The following is a 16,900-nucleotide window of genomic DNA, read 5'->3' as shown; positions in this document are numbered from 1 at the left end:
GAACTGAGGGAATAGAAATGCAGAAGGAAAATATTAGATTTTTCACTTATTTACATGGGTATTGGATGCAGGGTTTTGGTTTTTAAAAAGATTACTACAAAATTGATTAATGTGCAAATAAGTATTAAGTGATAATACATGTATAACCCAGAAGAATTGCAAATAAGTATTAAGTGATAATACATGTATAATCCAGAAGAATTGCTTGTCGGCTGTGGGAGAGGGAGGGGGAAATGGGAGAAAAAATACATGAATCATGTAATCATGCAAAGACACAAATAAAAATTAAAATAAAAGATGAGAAGATTCAATGAGAAAAAATAATGTTGAAGGGGCTTTCTACTGAAAACACTGTTTACAAGTTTATGACTTTTGGGGTCATAATGATGATAGCAAATAAATCACAGGTATTTGAGGTAGAGAAATATTGAAGCATTCTATTTTCATCTTCTGAGACCATTCTAGGACAGCATGATCTTCCTCAACATTTATTCTGACAATACACTATTTAGCAACATCCGCTGACACTTATTTAGTGACACTTGACTCTTAGGGGCAGAGATCTGCTGCTATAAATCCAAAGGAGATACTTCTTAGCTTCAGGCTTATTCTTTACATCTTTACTTTTTCTTTACATCTACCACCTAGATGAACATTTTTCTTTTTTAATTGTCACTAGTAATTTTTTCATTAGTGATATGAAGCTTCCCCCCCACTCCCAGCCCAAAGAGAACCCTAGGGATTTTTTTCCCTTTTTAAGGTTAATGAAGATTTAAAAAATCTACTGCTGTAGATTTTGTATATTTTTGGCATCAGAGTCTCTTCTTAGTGTCACAGATCATTGCTCTCCACATGAATGAAGCTGGGAAGGCACTTGGCAATAGTGGGAGAGAGAAGAGTACCATGTTCTTCAATTGTCTTCAATTTCTTCAATTCTTCTAGTCTTTTTGGGATCTGCAATTGCTTTGGACATTTGTGGCTTTGAGCTTCAGAATAGAAAATGTTTTATACAAATCTTGTTTCAAATTACTGAAATAAAAGATTAGAAAGGAGTTGTCAGTCTCCATCATTTCCCCATTCCCAGCTTGCACACTAGAAATTACAGGGAACTTCTCCTTCAATGAGTCTTTGACTCTTGGCTAAGCTGTTACCTCCATTTCAATGAAAGAAATCCTTCATTCTATATTGTCTGGTAGAGATTTCCCTATGCATAATTTCTCTGATTTCTAGTTTTCTGTTGACATAGATAAATGAACTTCTTTGCTACTTCCTATATGTGTGTTTGTTGTGGAACTGGTATTTGGTGGAAAAGGTGTTTAGCCTTTGATATAAAGCTTGGGGTTCTACTTCACCCAATACTTAACAGCTACCAAAAGTTTAATTTGAACTTGAATATCCCATCCCATAGACTAATGAAATATAAATGAGTAGAAAGACAAAATTTTAGTTCATTACCTCTTTCCCTAAATGGAGAAGAGTGGCCAAGATTCTGGCCCCAAGCTACTGATTCTCTTCTAGAAGGAATTATAGTCTCTCTTGGAGAAAGGTGGGGGGTAAAGAGGCTACAGAAGTCTATTCTGATGGTCTTTGAGTCACCCAATACTACCACCATGTTATATGTGGAGGAAAAACCCTTTCTTCAATAGTAACGGGGAAAGTTATACCTCAGTAAACTTCAGTGATTTCTGGGATAAATAGATAAACTCCTTTGATTGTCATTTAAAAGCCTTGGAACCCTTGTTGCCATCTAAATTCATACCTTTAATATCTTTTACTCTTGTTCACATATTCTACCATCTAGCTAAAGTGATTATTTTGCTATTCCTTTCTCAAAAGGCATTAACCCTTTCAAAAGGGATCCTTCCACCATGTCTAAAATTCATTCCTTTCTTACTGCTTCCTCTTAGAATACTGAAACTCAGCTCAACTGTTATGCGAAATCTTTCTTAATATTTCCCTACCTGCTGACTCCTCCCCTTTAACATTTACTTTGGACTTACTTTGCATATAGTTATATTTGCACCAGTGACTCAATGGAATGGGAGCTTCTTCAGTGCAGGGGCTATTTTATTTCTGTCTGTATAGCTCATAGTGACTTGCATAATGCCTGGCACATAATAGTTACTTAAATACTTCTTGATTAATTTACTGATACTTATATGACATTGGAGGCCCTTTTTAAAAAGAGGTGGACCATATTTATAATATAGTACATATTTCTTATGAGCATAATCAACAAATGTGAATGTTTTCATTATTCCTAGGGCAAGAAAAAGTGGATTACATATGAGACTGAATTTTTACTGTAGTTAATCCTTTTTTCTAGTATGATTTTTTTTTGTATAAAATTTAACATTCTATTTTCAATATTTCCCTGCTTATATTTCTCTTTCCTTCTCTGTGCGATTTTTTTGTAATCGACATTCATTTTAAAAATATATTTTATTTTTCTAATTATATGTATTAACACTTTTCCACCTACAGTTTTTGAAGTTACAAGATCCAAATTTTCTCCTTTCCTCCCTTCCCTTCCCCTCCTAAAGATGATAAGCATTTTTATCTGGGTCATGCATGTATTATCATGCAAACACATTTTCGTACTGTTCATTGTTGTAAAAGAATAATCATATAAAACCAAAACCCCCAAATAAAAACTTGTTTTTTATTATCTTTTCATTCTTTTCTTCCTTTCACTTTATTAATTAACAGATACCTCTTGACTATTTCCCCTTCACCCCCTAAAAAAGAAGAGAAGGGAAAAGAAGAAAAGGAAAGCTATTCTTTGAAATAAGTAATTTAATGAGAAATGGATCCACCCATTGGGTATGTTGGAAAACAGATGTTTCATTCTGTTCCTTTAGTCCATTATCTGTATGCCAGAAAGTGGGAAGTATTTATCATAGTTGTTGAGAATCTTTCATGACTGATTTTGTTTATACTGCTGTAGCCACCCATTTCATTCAACATTAGTCCATACAATTATTGGCAGTTTTCTTTGAATCTCTCTCTTTGGGCATCTCATGGCAAAAATTCCATTATATTAATATTGCACAATTTATCCAGCTGTTTTCCCCCATGAATACCCACCTAATTTTCAAGCCCTTACTTGAACAAAAAAGTACCATTTTAAGTATTTTTGCACATACAAATGTCTCCCTTCTTTCTCATATTTTTGGAAATATAAAACAAGACTAGCAGTAGTCTCACTGGTCATAAAGGTATATGATGAGTGCCTTTTAGAATATAGTTGCAAATTGCTTTCCAAATTGGTTGAACCCCCTTACAGATTCATCTACACAGTACATTAGTTTGCCTGTCCTCCCATAGTCACTCTAATATAACACAAAATAATTTCAAATTTACTTTTGACATCTTTTCTGATTAGATGGATATAAGGTGGAATATCAGTATTGTTCTAATTTTAATTTCTATTGCCATTGGTGATTTAGAGCCTTTCAAATTTATGTTCATGCAGAGCTCATATTTCTTGTATTGGAAACTGTCTTTTCATATTGACCATTTACTTATTGAGAAATGGCTCATGCTCTTAATTATTTGATCAATTATCAATTTATTTTGGATGTAAGACCCTTAATAGAATAATTTTCATCAAAGATATGTTTTCTTACTTAACGTTTTCTTTTCTAGCTCTGACTTTATTAAACTTTATTGTTCAAAACATTTAGGTCTATGTAATCAAAATTACCTATTTCAGATTCTGGGATATACTCATCTCTTTGTTTGTTAAGAACCCCTTCTCTCTTTTTAAAAGATATCACATTACCTTAGCCTCTAATTTGTTGATGGCATAGTCTAATGTTACAGGGTCTTCTATCTCTTTGTAGCTAATTCAGTATGTGGAATGAGAAGTTGGTTTCAATTTAATTCCTTCCATTCTACTGTTTAGTTTTTGTTGAATAATTGAATACTTCAGTTCTTTGGTTTTATTTAACATTATGCTATTTTCCTTTTTTTGCAAACAATGAGTTTGATTGACCAGCTTTTCTAATATTTAACAAAATACTTTTGGTCATTTGTGCTTTGTGGTATATTTTTGATAGGGTACTACTAGGTTCTTTATTTCCTTAATATTTTGCTACTTCTTCCATGGAGTTACTCCTTCCATTTATTTGGGTTATGGCGTAACTGTTTTTTTTTTATTAAATGGTCCTCATGGGTAATGGTAGGGGACATATTCATCACCCTGTGACTGTCTTAATGATATTTTGCAGAAACAAACTGTTTCTAATGTATTGGATATGCTGTCTCTTGCCAGGCCTGTGATCAATACTTTTCCAGAATCATAGGACTTGTCATATTTTATACTCTGTTGGAATATCCTTGGAGAAATCTGGAACACCATGCTATGATCAGAGGACTTTATTGGAAGTACTTTTATCTCCATGAAGTCCTTTGTTAAACTGACATCAATACAAGTCACATAATAGAAAAACAAACTCATGTTTTATATGCATATACTATATTATAATTTCATGCTTATTTTTAACATTAATGAAATTGAGTCACATAGTATTCATGTTTCCATGATTATCCTTATTCGGGTGCCCTAGCAGGGTTTTCTAATCATGTAATATGTAGTATGAATAGCCTTTTTGCCTAGGAGAAAGGGCATGAAAAAGACAGAGGAAGAGTTTTTTTAAGGAGAAGCAGGAAATTTAGTGCCTTCTAAAGATAAATTTTGTATGGATTAGTAATAGCACTTTTCTCTTCCCTTTACTCCTCTTTCATTATTGTGTAGAGGTTTCTTGTGTAGGAACTACTCTGTTGGAGAAGGAAGGCAATTATCTATAACAATTATAGTGGAAATGGAAAACAAGTTACTTTCAATGATTTTTAGTCACCATGCCCAAGTACAATCCCAGCTCTCATTTCAGCCTCTTGATGGAAGGACCTTTCCAAGGTTTAATTTCTTTTTTGCTATTCTTCATTCTCTCTTCCCTGCTTAGCCCATACTAGGCTAGTAGGTTTGAGGCTAAATTATTATTGCTAATATTCAAAATATCTATGATTATAAGATGAGGTGCTGAAGCACTAGTGAACGATATACACTCTTCTAATGTTAAAACAGAAGAAGAGGTTTTAGTATGCAAATGATAAGTGGACATGAAAGTGGTAAGATTTGAGTAGAAATCTCACATTAACCACCTGAGGTAGAGGGGGTTTCCATACTCTAGTCAAAGGCCAAGATACACTCACAGTTTGAAATTGTAAATAAATTGAGAGAAAGAGCCAATATAATACAAGTGGAAAACTGATGTTTTATCTATAGGACCAGTAAAGAAGATATTTTTTAAGTTACCTAAAAAGAATGGAAGAATGAAAACAGGGAAGCAGGGAATAAGAAAGAATCCTACTAAGATCATTCCATCAAAATGCTTCAATGGGGGACTGATTTCATTGGCTCACAATATGAACCTCAAAAATGTACTGATGCAACTAAAGTTCTTGGGAAAATTCCAAAATTTCCAAATATGTGAAAATTAAATAAATATGTGAGGTAGAATCAAGATGGCAGAGTGAGAGGAAGCATTTTTGCTTATCTTACTCAGCACACCTTCTCTAAAGCAAGTTAGAAAGCATATCAAACAAAGTTAAGTTGTTAGTTAAGTCAAGAAAATGCCACTGAGTGATTTTTTTCCAACACACAGAAGCCTATTGAGACAGAGATGTCTATAGTCACTGGAGATGAGGACTTGCCAAGAACATAATGGTGGCAGTCACAATAGGAGCATACCAGTTCCCAAAGATCGATATATGGCAACAGAATACCAAGGATTGAATGTTTGGGGTAGAAAGAGACCCTAACGTATCCCTGAATTACTGCAAGGTACAAGAATGGGTGCCTTCTGGCAGCTCTGTCATTTATTACCCAGTTCTTTTTCAGAGGTTCAGGACTTTATCCAAGAGACAGATAACATTGCGAGAGGTAGAATGGACAATTTGATTTATATAATTTTCTCTATCCCTCTGCATTTTAGGAGATCAAGGTCTGTCTCACTAGAGGGTTAGTTGGACCTAGAGAGCCGTGCAGCATGGGTTAGGTTCTGTAATTTCAGGAATAGGCTTTGTTGATGGCTGCAGCAGCAGTTTTCAGAGCTTTCAGCCCATAGATGGTAAGGTCAGACAACTAGCTTTCTTACCTCTTGTTAATTTATTTTCCCTTGTATAAATGCCATCATGATGCTTTTTCTGACTACCTAAAATCTGGGAATCAATATTCTAAAATTACCATCTTTTCTTTCACTACATCTCTTGCATAAAATATCCCATTCCTGAGCACAAGATAATCTCAGATGAAAGGCTCACTCCACCGATGAACAAACATTTATTAAGCTGCTATTAGGTGCTAGAGATGCAAAGTTCTAGTAAATAGAAAAAAAGAACAAAGATGGTAGTACTCTAACATAGCTTTGAGGTAAACTAGGTAAGTGTATTCCATGTATTCTAGCAACACTCTCTCTCTCTATATATATATGTATATATATATACATATATATTCAATTCACATTAGATTATCAACTATTTAGCTAATTACTGTCTTTCTCAGGCAGCATCTGTGAATAGCTAGAGGATTTTCTAGGTCCCTTAAATTTCACTTAGTTCTGTACAAGCCAGTCACATCTCCTTTATAAGAAAGATAATGAACAATCACTGCAATTGATAATGCTTTTGGTAATTTCAAAGAATTACTCTTAATAATGAAAGGCAGGCAAAATGTGGAGCTGTAGGCTTTATTAAAATAAAAGAAAACGTGTTCTAAATTTTAACTACATGTCACTCTTAAAACCTGGCAGCTGTCAAACAAATTTTGAGTCATTAGGTCTCCCCATAATTGAGTGAGCAAGTATTTTTTAACCATCAAATGATGTTGTCAGTGGACTTAATCCATATTTCCTGTCAAATTAGGTTGGATGTGAGTGGAAAAAAGTTAAAATTGTGATGGTCTTTTTTCCCTATAATCTGACTTTGAGTCACAGTTGCGACTTTTGGTATTTCTGTTACCTGCTGAAATACATACTGTCCAGTTGTGATCCTAATCTCCTCTCCACAAAGAATTTCTATCAACAAGTACTCTCATAATCCAGAGTCTGTTTGAAAGGCTGTTTCAAGCTTTGGCATCATGCTGATTTAGCTCCCTGAGTTCGAAAGCTTGTTTTGGCCATCAGCATCAGGTCTGCTGTTATTCTATACCTTTCATGCTTTCTTTGCTATATTAAAAAAGCTTTCCCCACACATACACTTTCAAACAAATGAATAAATTCCACTTTGGTAATGTGCTCCCTATAAATAAATGGAACAAGTCTGTACAGTTCAGCAGTAGCTCAGAGGGCATGCTTAAACATTAGAAATTATTCTAGGAAAAGAGTAGATGTTGACCCAGAAAATACAGTAGTCATGCCTTTTCTATGTTTGTAAAAAAGATACAAAATCATTCACTTTCATTGGATATTCACAAAGGACAACCTGATTTAACATATCTTTGAATGACCAAAGTCTAAAAGTATAATTCTCCTTGGCCCTTTGGATTTCCCGAGGCAGTTGGCTATCCAGTATATCCATCTATCTATCTATCTATCTATCTATCTATCTATCTATCTATCTATCTATCTATCTATCTATCTATCTATCTGTCTATATCTATCTGTCTATATCTATCTATCTATCTATCTATCTATCTATCTATCTATCTATCTGTCTGTCTATATCTATCTGTCTATATCTATCTATCTATCTATCTATCTATCTATCTATCTATCTATCTATCTATCTATCTATCTATCTATCTGTCTGTCTATATCTATCTGTCTCTATCTATCTATCTATCTATCTATCTATCTATCTATCTATCTATCTATCAATGCACATCTATATATAGATATAATGCAGACATACATATATATATTGCATTAATATACATATATAGCTCCAGTAAAATTGTTTCTTTTTGTAATCTTTATATTACACATTTAAAAATATTATTTGAAGGGGATCGTAGGCTTCACCAACCTGCTACAGGGGTTAATGATAACCAAAACATTTTATAACAAATACACATGTACATATATACATATTTTCACATAATTTCTACGTAAGAGACTGGTTGGTAAAGGACTTTGCAAATTCCCATTGTGTTAAAATCCCTTCTTTTTGCATAATAATCAGTTTTCTAAGTAATATTCCTTCATGGATATAGGAAGTAATTGCTTTCCATGTGCTTTATATTACATATCTTATTAATAATTCTAATGTCAAGTGGGGAATTAAATGTATTAATCAGTTTCCAAATTTGTTATATCCTAATAGGGTGTCTGAACTTTAATCCATTGTTTATTTGCTTATAATTTAAACCAACAGAACTTTGATAAGAATAGGTATTAGTGATCTTTCTTGCTTTCTTTTCTTCTATAATTACTGCCTTTTGGGGTACAAGATTTCAAGTCACAAAAATAATCAGTGCAAAGATGTGTACTACATGTCAAATAAAGGGGCAATTCTTGCTGTTTCTGCTGTGTTCCTATTCACATGAACAACAGGTTACGTGATTATAGAGATGACTTATGACTGCAGGCTTTCAACGTTGTGTAATCATATCATGCCGTGATAAATTAAATGTGAGGTTGGAAAAAGCACAGAGGCTATATTCAAAGAAAACAAGAGGCTATCAACCTGAAAGGAGAGAAAAAGGGATATGGCATGAATCATGACAGATAACAATATATGAAGTAAGTCTCTTCAAAACACAACTTAATGGTTTGCAGGGCTGTTAAAAAAAGAATCCTGAAATGGTGTTATTTATCAAGTGCAAAACAATGCAAGGGGCAGGTATTGTAAGTGGAAAAGTACTGCTGACTAGACACGGCCCTTTAGAATAGCAGAACTGCCCTCTCAAGGCTATCAATGCCTTTCTCTGCTGGGTATTATTTTGTTTTCTTTCCTTTTTGAATTTGAATTATTAAAAAAAAGAGATGTGTTGTAAATGTCAAAGGACATCCCTAGTATATGAAAAACATAAAATAGTGGACTTGAATTTGAATCTATTGTTTCAAGGTCTGCCCTCTCATAGAAACCTTTCTTAGCGTTTTCCTTAAGTGCTGGTTTATAGATGGCAGATTTTTATTGCTATTGTTTTCTTGTTTGTTTTTTCAAGTGTCCTTGTGGATGGAAAGAGGAGAATGAGAAAGGTAAAAGAAAATGGAAGGGGAATCTTTGAAAAAATATCTTTAGAAAAATGTGCATGGATATCTTTCAATGTAAGAAAGGAAAATAGAACATTATGTATGATATTATTATATGATATAATTACGTGGAAATAGGTTTAATTTTTGATTTTTAATACTACAAATACTAAACTATAAAAACTCACATTTAATAGATATAACTTCCATGCAATAAAATTCAACCCATTTTCAAAGACATGAACTACTATTCCAAATACATGAAATCTTGGTAGGATTCAGAGCTGGAAAGGACTTTAGAAATAACAGGATATAAATACCTAATCTGGGCAGCTAGCTGACTAGATAGAGTGTCAGTCATAGAGTTTGGAAGACTTAACCTTTTTAAGTTCAAATCTGACCTTGGACATTTACCAACCTTCTATACCTCAGTTTTCTCATCTGTAAAATGAACTAGAGAATGAAATGGCAAACTGCTTCAATATCTTTGCCAAGAAAACCCCAAATAGGGTCACAAAGAATCAAATGACTGAAAATGACTGAACAACAGCAACAAACACCTTAATTAACAGATGAGGAATTGAGGTCCATAGACTTTAAGTTACATGATGGCCAAAATTATACAGGGAAAAACAGGGAAGTTATTTGAACCCAGGTATTCTGATGTCAAATCTTTGTGCTCTTTCCATTGTGCTACATTCCTTCTCTTCCTGGCCTAGAGTGTAACTGAATAACCTAAGAAGACAAGTAATTCCAATGAGAGGTAGGAAGTGTACATCTAAGAATCAGACTCTCTCCCTTAGAAGTCAATTCCTCTAAGTAAGAGCAGACTGAATAGAATAGGCACATTCCAAGTCTAGACAGGGGCCAGTTACAGACATCTTTGGATCAACTTTAACTGGTAAAAAAATTTCTGCAAGCCTGTCCAATTGCTTACCTTAGACAACTTACTCTGTCTTATTTTACTCTTTTATAATTACGTGCAGATTATTTGGATGGGACAAATAATTCATTTTTTTGCAATTTTATTTTATAATAAGAATCGCTAATTGTTTATTAAAAATTTCTATTTTGTTAGTCAATTTAGAACATTATTCCTTGATTACAAGAATCATATTCTTTCCCTCCCTCCCCTCCCCACACCCTTCCCATAGCCGATGTTCAATTCCACTGAGTATTACATGTGTACTTGATCAGAACCCATTTCCATGTTGTTGATGTTTGCACAGGATTTTCATTTAGGGTCTACATCCTCAATCACATCCCCTCAGCCCATGTAATCAAGCAGTTGTTTTTCTTCTGTGTTTCTACTCCCACAGATTTCCTCTGAATGAGGAGAGTGTTCTTTCTTGAAGATCAATCCAAGTGGTTCAGAATCACTGCATTGCCACTAATGGAGAAGTCCATTATATTAAATTGTACCACATTGTATCAGTCTTTGGGTACAATGTTCTACTGGTTCTGCTCCTTTCACTCTGAATCAGTTCCTGGAGGTCATTCCAGTTTCCATGGAATTCCTCCACTTTATTATTCATTTGGGCACCATAGTATTCCATCACCAACATATACAATATTTTGTTCAGCCATTCCCCAATCAAAGGGCAGCCCCTCATTTTCCAATTTTTTGCCACCACAAAGAGTGCAGCTATGAATATTCTTGTACATGTGTTTTTCCTTATTATCTCTTTGGGGTACAAGCCCAGCTTGTACAGCTATGCCTGGATCAAAGGGCAGAGTCTTTTAGTGCCCTTTGGGCATAGTTCCAAATTGCCCTCCAGAATGGTTGGATCAGTTCACAATTCCACAAGCAATGCATTAATATCCTGACTTTGCCATATCCCCTCCAGCATTCATTAATTTCCATTGGTGTCAGGTTAGTCAATCTGCTAGTTGTGAGGTGACACCTCAAAGTTGTTTTGATTTGCATCTCTCTGATTATAAGAGATTTAGAACACTTTTTCATGTGCTTATTAATAGTTTTGATTTCTTTAACTGAAAATTGCCTATTCAAGTCTCTTGCCCATTTATCAATTAGAGAATGGCTTGATTTTTTGTAAATTGATTTAGCTCTTTATAAATTTGAGTAATTAGACCTTTGTCAGAGGTTTTTGTTATGAAGATTGTATATCAGTTTGTTGCTTCCCTTCTAATTTTGGTTGCATTGATTTTGTTTGTACAAAAACATTTTAATTTGGTGTGATCTAAATTATTAATTTTACATTTTGTGATTTTTTTCTAGGTCTTGCTTGGTTTTAAAATCTTTCCATTCCCAAAGATCTGACATGTATACTATTTTGTGTTCACCTAATTTACTTATAGTTTCCTTCTTTATATTCAAGTCATTCACCATTCTTCTTGGTGTAGAGTGTGAAATGTTGATACAAAACTAATCTCTTCCATACTGTCTTCCAATTTTCCCAGCAGTTTTTTTTTTATCAGATAGTGGGTTTTGGTCCCCAAAGCTGGGATCTTTGGGCTTATCATAGACTGTCTTGCTGAGGTCACTTACACAAACCTATCCCACTGATCCTCCTTTCTGTTTCTTATCCACTACCAAATTGTTTTGATAACCACTGCTTTATAATATAGTTTGTGATCTGGGACTGCAAGCACTCCATCCTTAGCATTTTTTTTTCATGATTTCCCTGAATATTCTTGAACTTTTGTTCTTCCAAATGACCTTTGTTATTTTTTTTTCTAATTCGGTAGAATGTTTTTTGGTAGTTCAGTGGGTATGACACTAAATAACTAAATTATTTTGGGTAGGATTATCATTTTTATTGTGTTAGCTCATCCTACCCATGAGCAATTTATGTTTCTCCAATTGTTTAGATCTAGTTTTAATTGTGTGGAGAGTGTTTTGTACTTGTGTTTATATAGTTCCTGTGTTTGTCTTGGCAGATAGATTCCTAAGTATTGTCTAGGGTGATTTTAAATGAGATTTCTCTTTCTAATTCTTGATGCTGAGATGTGTTGGAAATATATAGAAATGCTGATGACTTATGTGGGTTTATTTTGTATCCTGTAACTTTACAACATTGTTGATTATTTCCACTATCTATTTAGATGATTCTCTAGGATTCTTTAAGTAGACCATCACATCATCACCTCATTACCTATTTTAATACCTTTAATTTCTTTTTCTTCTCTAATTGCTATAGCTAGTGGTTCTAGTACAATGTTAAACAATAGACGTGATAATGGGAATCCTTGTTTCACTGCTGATCTTATTGGGAATACATCTAGTTTATCCCCATTGCAGATGATGTTTGCTAATGGTTTTAGATATATACTGTTTATTGCTTTTAGGAAAGACCCTTCTATTCCTATGCTTTCTAGTGTTTTCAATAGGAATTAATGTATTTTTCAATGGCTTTTTCTGCATCTATTGAGATAATCATGTTAATATTGTTTGTTTGCTTGTTGATTTGGTCAATTATGTGGATGGTTTTCCTAATATTGATCCATCCTTGCATTCCTGGTATGAATCCTACTTGGTCATAGTGAATAACCCTTTTGATCACTTGCTGGAGTCTTTTTACAAAGTATCCTATTTAAGATTTTTGCATCTATATTCATTAAGGAGATTGGACTATAGTTTTCTTTCTCTGCTTTTGACCTGCCTTGCTTTGGGATCAGTACCATATTTGTGTAAAAAATTGAATTTGATAGAACTCCTTCTTTGCTTATTCTATTAAATAGTTTGTATCATATTGGGATTAGTTGTTCTTTGAATGTTTGACAGAATTCTTTTGTGAATCCATCTAGTCCTGGGGATTTTTTCTTAGGGAATTCTTTGATGACTTGTTCAATTTTTTTTTTTTATGATATGGGGTTATGTAGGCAATCTATTTCTTCCTCTCTTAGTCTAGGCAAATTATATTTTTTGTAAATATTCATCCATATTACCTAGATTGGCATATTTATTGCCATGTAATTGGGCATAATAGTTTTTAATGATTGCCTTAATTACCTCTTCATTAGAGGCAAGTTCTCCCTTTTCATCTTGGGTACTGTCAATTTGATTTTCTTCTTTCCTTTTTCTAATTTGATTGACCAGTACTTTGTCTATTTTATTTGTTTTTTCAAGGTACCAGTTTCTAGTCTTATTTATTAAATCTATAGTTCTTAAATATTCAATTTTATTAATTTATCCTTATATTTTTAGGATCTCTAATTTAGACTTCGCCTTAGGATTTTAAATTTGTTCACTTTCTAGATTTTTTTTTTAATTTGCATGCCTAATTCATTTACCTCTGCCCTTCCTTATTTGTTAATATATTAATTCAAGGATATTAATTCCTCCTGAGTACTGCTTAGGCTTGATTCCTATGGATTTTGAAAGAATGTCTCATCATTGTCATTTTCTTCAATGAAATTATTAATTGTTTATATGATTTGTTTTTTACCCGATTTTGGAGTATTGTATTGTGTAATTTCCAATTAATTTTTGATTTGCCTCTCCATGTACCCATAGTAATTATTATTTTCATTGCATTCTGATCTGAGGTTGCATTTATTATTTCTGTTCTTTTGTAACTGTTTGCAATGTTTTTATGCTCTAGTACATGGTCAGTCTTTGTGAATATTCCATGTGCTCCTGAAAAGAAAGTATATTTCTTTTTGTCCCAATTTATTTTTCTCCACCTATCTACTAACCCTAATTTTTATAAGATTTCATTTACTTTTCTTCTTTCTTCTTTATTTTTTTGGTTTGATTTATCTAGTTCTGATAGAGGAAGGATCAGGTCTCCCACTAGTATAGTTCATCTATCGATTTCATCCTTGAGCTCCCCTAGTTTTTCCTTTAGAAATTTGGATTCTATGCCATTTGGTGCATACATATTGAGTGCTGATATTTCCTCATTGTCTATACTGCCTTTTATCAGGATGTAATTACCTTCCCTATCTCTCTTAACTAGATCTATTTTTACTTTGGCTTTGTGAAATATTATGATTGTGACTCCTGCCTTCTTTTTATTAGTTGATGCCCAATATATTTGGCTCCATTCTCTTACTTTCACCCTATGACTGTCTACCTTCCTCATGTGTGTTTCTTGTAGACAAATATGGTAGGGTTTTGGATTCTAATCCACTCTGCTATTCACTTGCATTTTATGGGGTGAGTTCATTCCATTCACATTCAGAGTTATGATTACCAGCTGTGCATTTCCCAGCATTTTGATTTCTACTCCTAGTCTTGCCTTTTTTTCTTTCACTATTTCCTTCTACACCAGTGCTTTGTTTTTAACATAATATATGCTAGGGGTAGATAAATCCATCTACTATATACATAGATAAAATTTTTCTTAAATTTATATGAATTTAACACTGACATAGTATATGTTTTTAATCGGTCCCCTTAATTCCCACTCTTATTTTACTTTCCTTTCTACCCCCTTTTTATTACCCTCTTATTTTCTTTACAGTCTTTTTAAACTCCCCCCCCCCTCTCTCCCTCCCTTGTATTGCTTCCCTCCCCACCAGTCTGTTTCTTACCCTTTTACTTCCCTGTAGGGCACAAATGAATTCTCTGTCCCAATGTATTTGATTATTTTCCCTCTTTGAGTCAATTTCAATGCATGTAAGAGTTGATTATTTCCTCTCTCCATCCTCTTTGCCCTTCCTGTGTATTAATGTTCTTGCCCCCTCCTGCCATGAACTTCTTTGCAACATATAAATTTACCTCATTTTGTTTCTTTTTTCATATCTTTAATATTAACTTCTTTATTTATATGTATATATATATATACACACAGAGACATATATATATTTATGCATACATATATCTATATACATATTTTTATCTTAGCATTTCATCCTATAGAGTTTGTTACTGTTTCCTCTAAGTATAGTTCTTCTAGCTACCTAGGTGATAATAACAAGTTTTAAGAGTTACCAATAACCTCTTTTCTTATAGGGATACATATCAATTTAACTTATTGGGTCTCTTAAAAAAGTTTTGTTGTTTGTTTTGTTTTTCCTTTTCCCCCTCTTTCTTAATTACCTTTTGATGATTCTCTTTAGTTCTGTCTTTGGGCATCAAATTTTCTCTTCAGGTTTGGTCTTTTCTTTAGAAATGCTTCAAATTCTTCTATTTTGTTAAATGACCATATTTTCCCCTGAAAGAATATAGTCAGTTTTGCTGGGCAGTAGATTCTTGGTTGTAGACCTAGTTCCCTTGCTTTCTGGAATACCATATCCCAAGTCTTTTGATCCTTCAGTGTCAATGCAGCCATATTCTGTGTTATCCTCCCTGTAGTTCCATGGTATCTGAATGACTTCTTAGTGGTTTATAATATTTTTTCCTTAGTCTGATAGTTCTTGAATTTGGCTATAACTTTCTTGGGTGTTGTCAGTTGGGGATTAAGTACAGGAGGTGTTCTGTGGTCTCTGTCAATCTCCACTTTTCCCTCTTGTTCTAGAATATCAGGACAGTTTTCTTGGATAATGTCCTGTAGTATGATGTCCAGGCTTTTTCTTTTCTCGCGGTCTTCTGGTAGACCAGTTATTCTTAAGTTATCTCTACTCAATCTGTTTTCTAAATCTGTTTTGTGGATGAGGTTTTTCTTATTTTCCTCAATTTTTTCATTCTTTTGAATTTATTATGTCCTGCTGCCTTATGAAGTTGCTTGTTTCTAATCGTTGTATTCTGTTTTTTAAAGACTGGATTTCATTCCTGGCTTTTTGGTCATCCTTCTCCTTCTGGTCTAATTTTCTTTGGAGGTCATCTTTCATCTGCTTTGCCTCATCTTTCATCTCCCTTGTCTTATTTTCAAGCTGATTAATTATGGCTTTCAAGTCACTGCTTTCTGTTTCCAGATGACTTATATTGCTTTTTATGTTATTTTCCCAGTTGTCTCCAGCCTCTCTTAATTGTTTTTTGAATTATATTTTGAGTTATTCCAAAACCTGTATCCAATTCAATGGAGTTTCTGTTTTTTTGTTTGGTGTTCCTTCATCCTTCTCTATTGAATTTGCTGTTTGTTCATTGCCTGGATAGAAGCTGTTGATTGTAATTTCTTTTTTTGTTTTCTGTTGTTTGCTGTTATTTACCCCTTCTTTACTCCCTGTAGTTACCTGTGCTCTTGTACCTCTCATTTTGTGTTGTATCTATGGTTTGGGGTTTTTCTTTCAGCTTTTACCCTTGGAGTTTAGTCATCAAATCTCTCACTGTAGTCTGTGGGGAGAGAGATGTTGGAGCTTGAGCTTCCTGTCTCTCTGAGGGCTAGATTAGATTAAGTTCAGATGAGTTGACTTTGTAGAGCTGGATATGCCATGAGGCCAAAATCTCCAGAAGGGGGGGAAATATGGAGTGTCTCTGCTGCTGCAATTAGGCTTCCCACTCTGCTTTTTCTCCAACAGTTCCCTACCACCTGCGTTCAATGCTTTGAGCCTTGTACAGTTTTGCCCGCAAGGTACTCCCTCCAGATCAGCCCCCTTGCTGCCACAGAGGTTCCAGTCCCCACTGGAAGCTTAGAGCTTTAGGTGGGGGAAGGGTCCTTGGGCCTTCTTTCTTCCTTCCCCTTTAACCCAGAGTGTTCTCAAATTCAGGCTTTTGGGGGGGGGCGTGCCTTTTAAATTGAGTCCAGCAGGAGGGTTTCTGGGCTCTGTCCTGTTGTTAGTTTTGGTTTTCAGTCCCCTAAAGGAATTTAGTTATTAATTAGTATGGAAGGGCCTTCAGAGGTCTGAACTTTTGCTGC

Source organism: Monodelphis domestica, chromosome 8 (genome assembly GCF_027887165.1).
Source record: "Monodelphis domestica isolate mMonDom1 chromosome 8, mMonDom1.pri, whole genome shotgun sequence".
Taxonomy (NCBI): domain Eukaryota; kingdom Metazoa; phylum Chordata; class Mammalia; order Didelphimorphia; family Didelphidae; genus Monodelphis; species Monodelphis domestica.
The sequence above is the reverse complement of the archived record's forward strand: the minus strand, read 5'-3'. Positions refer to the sequence as shown.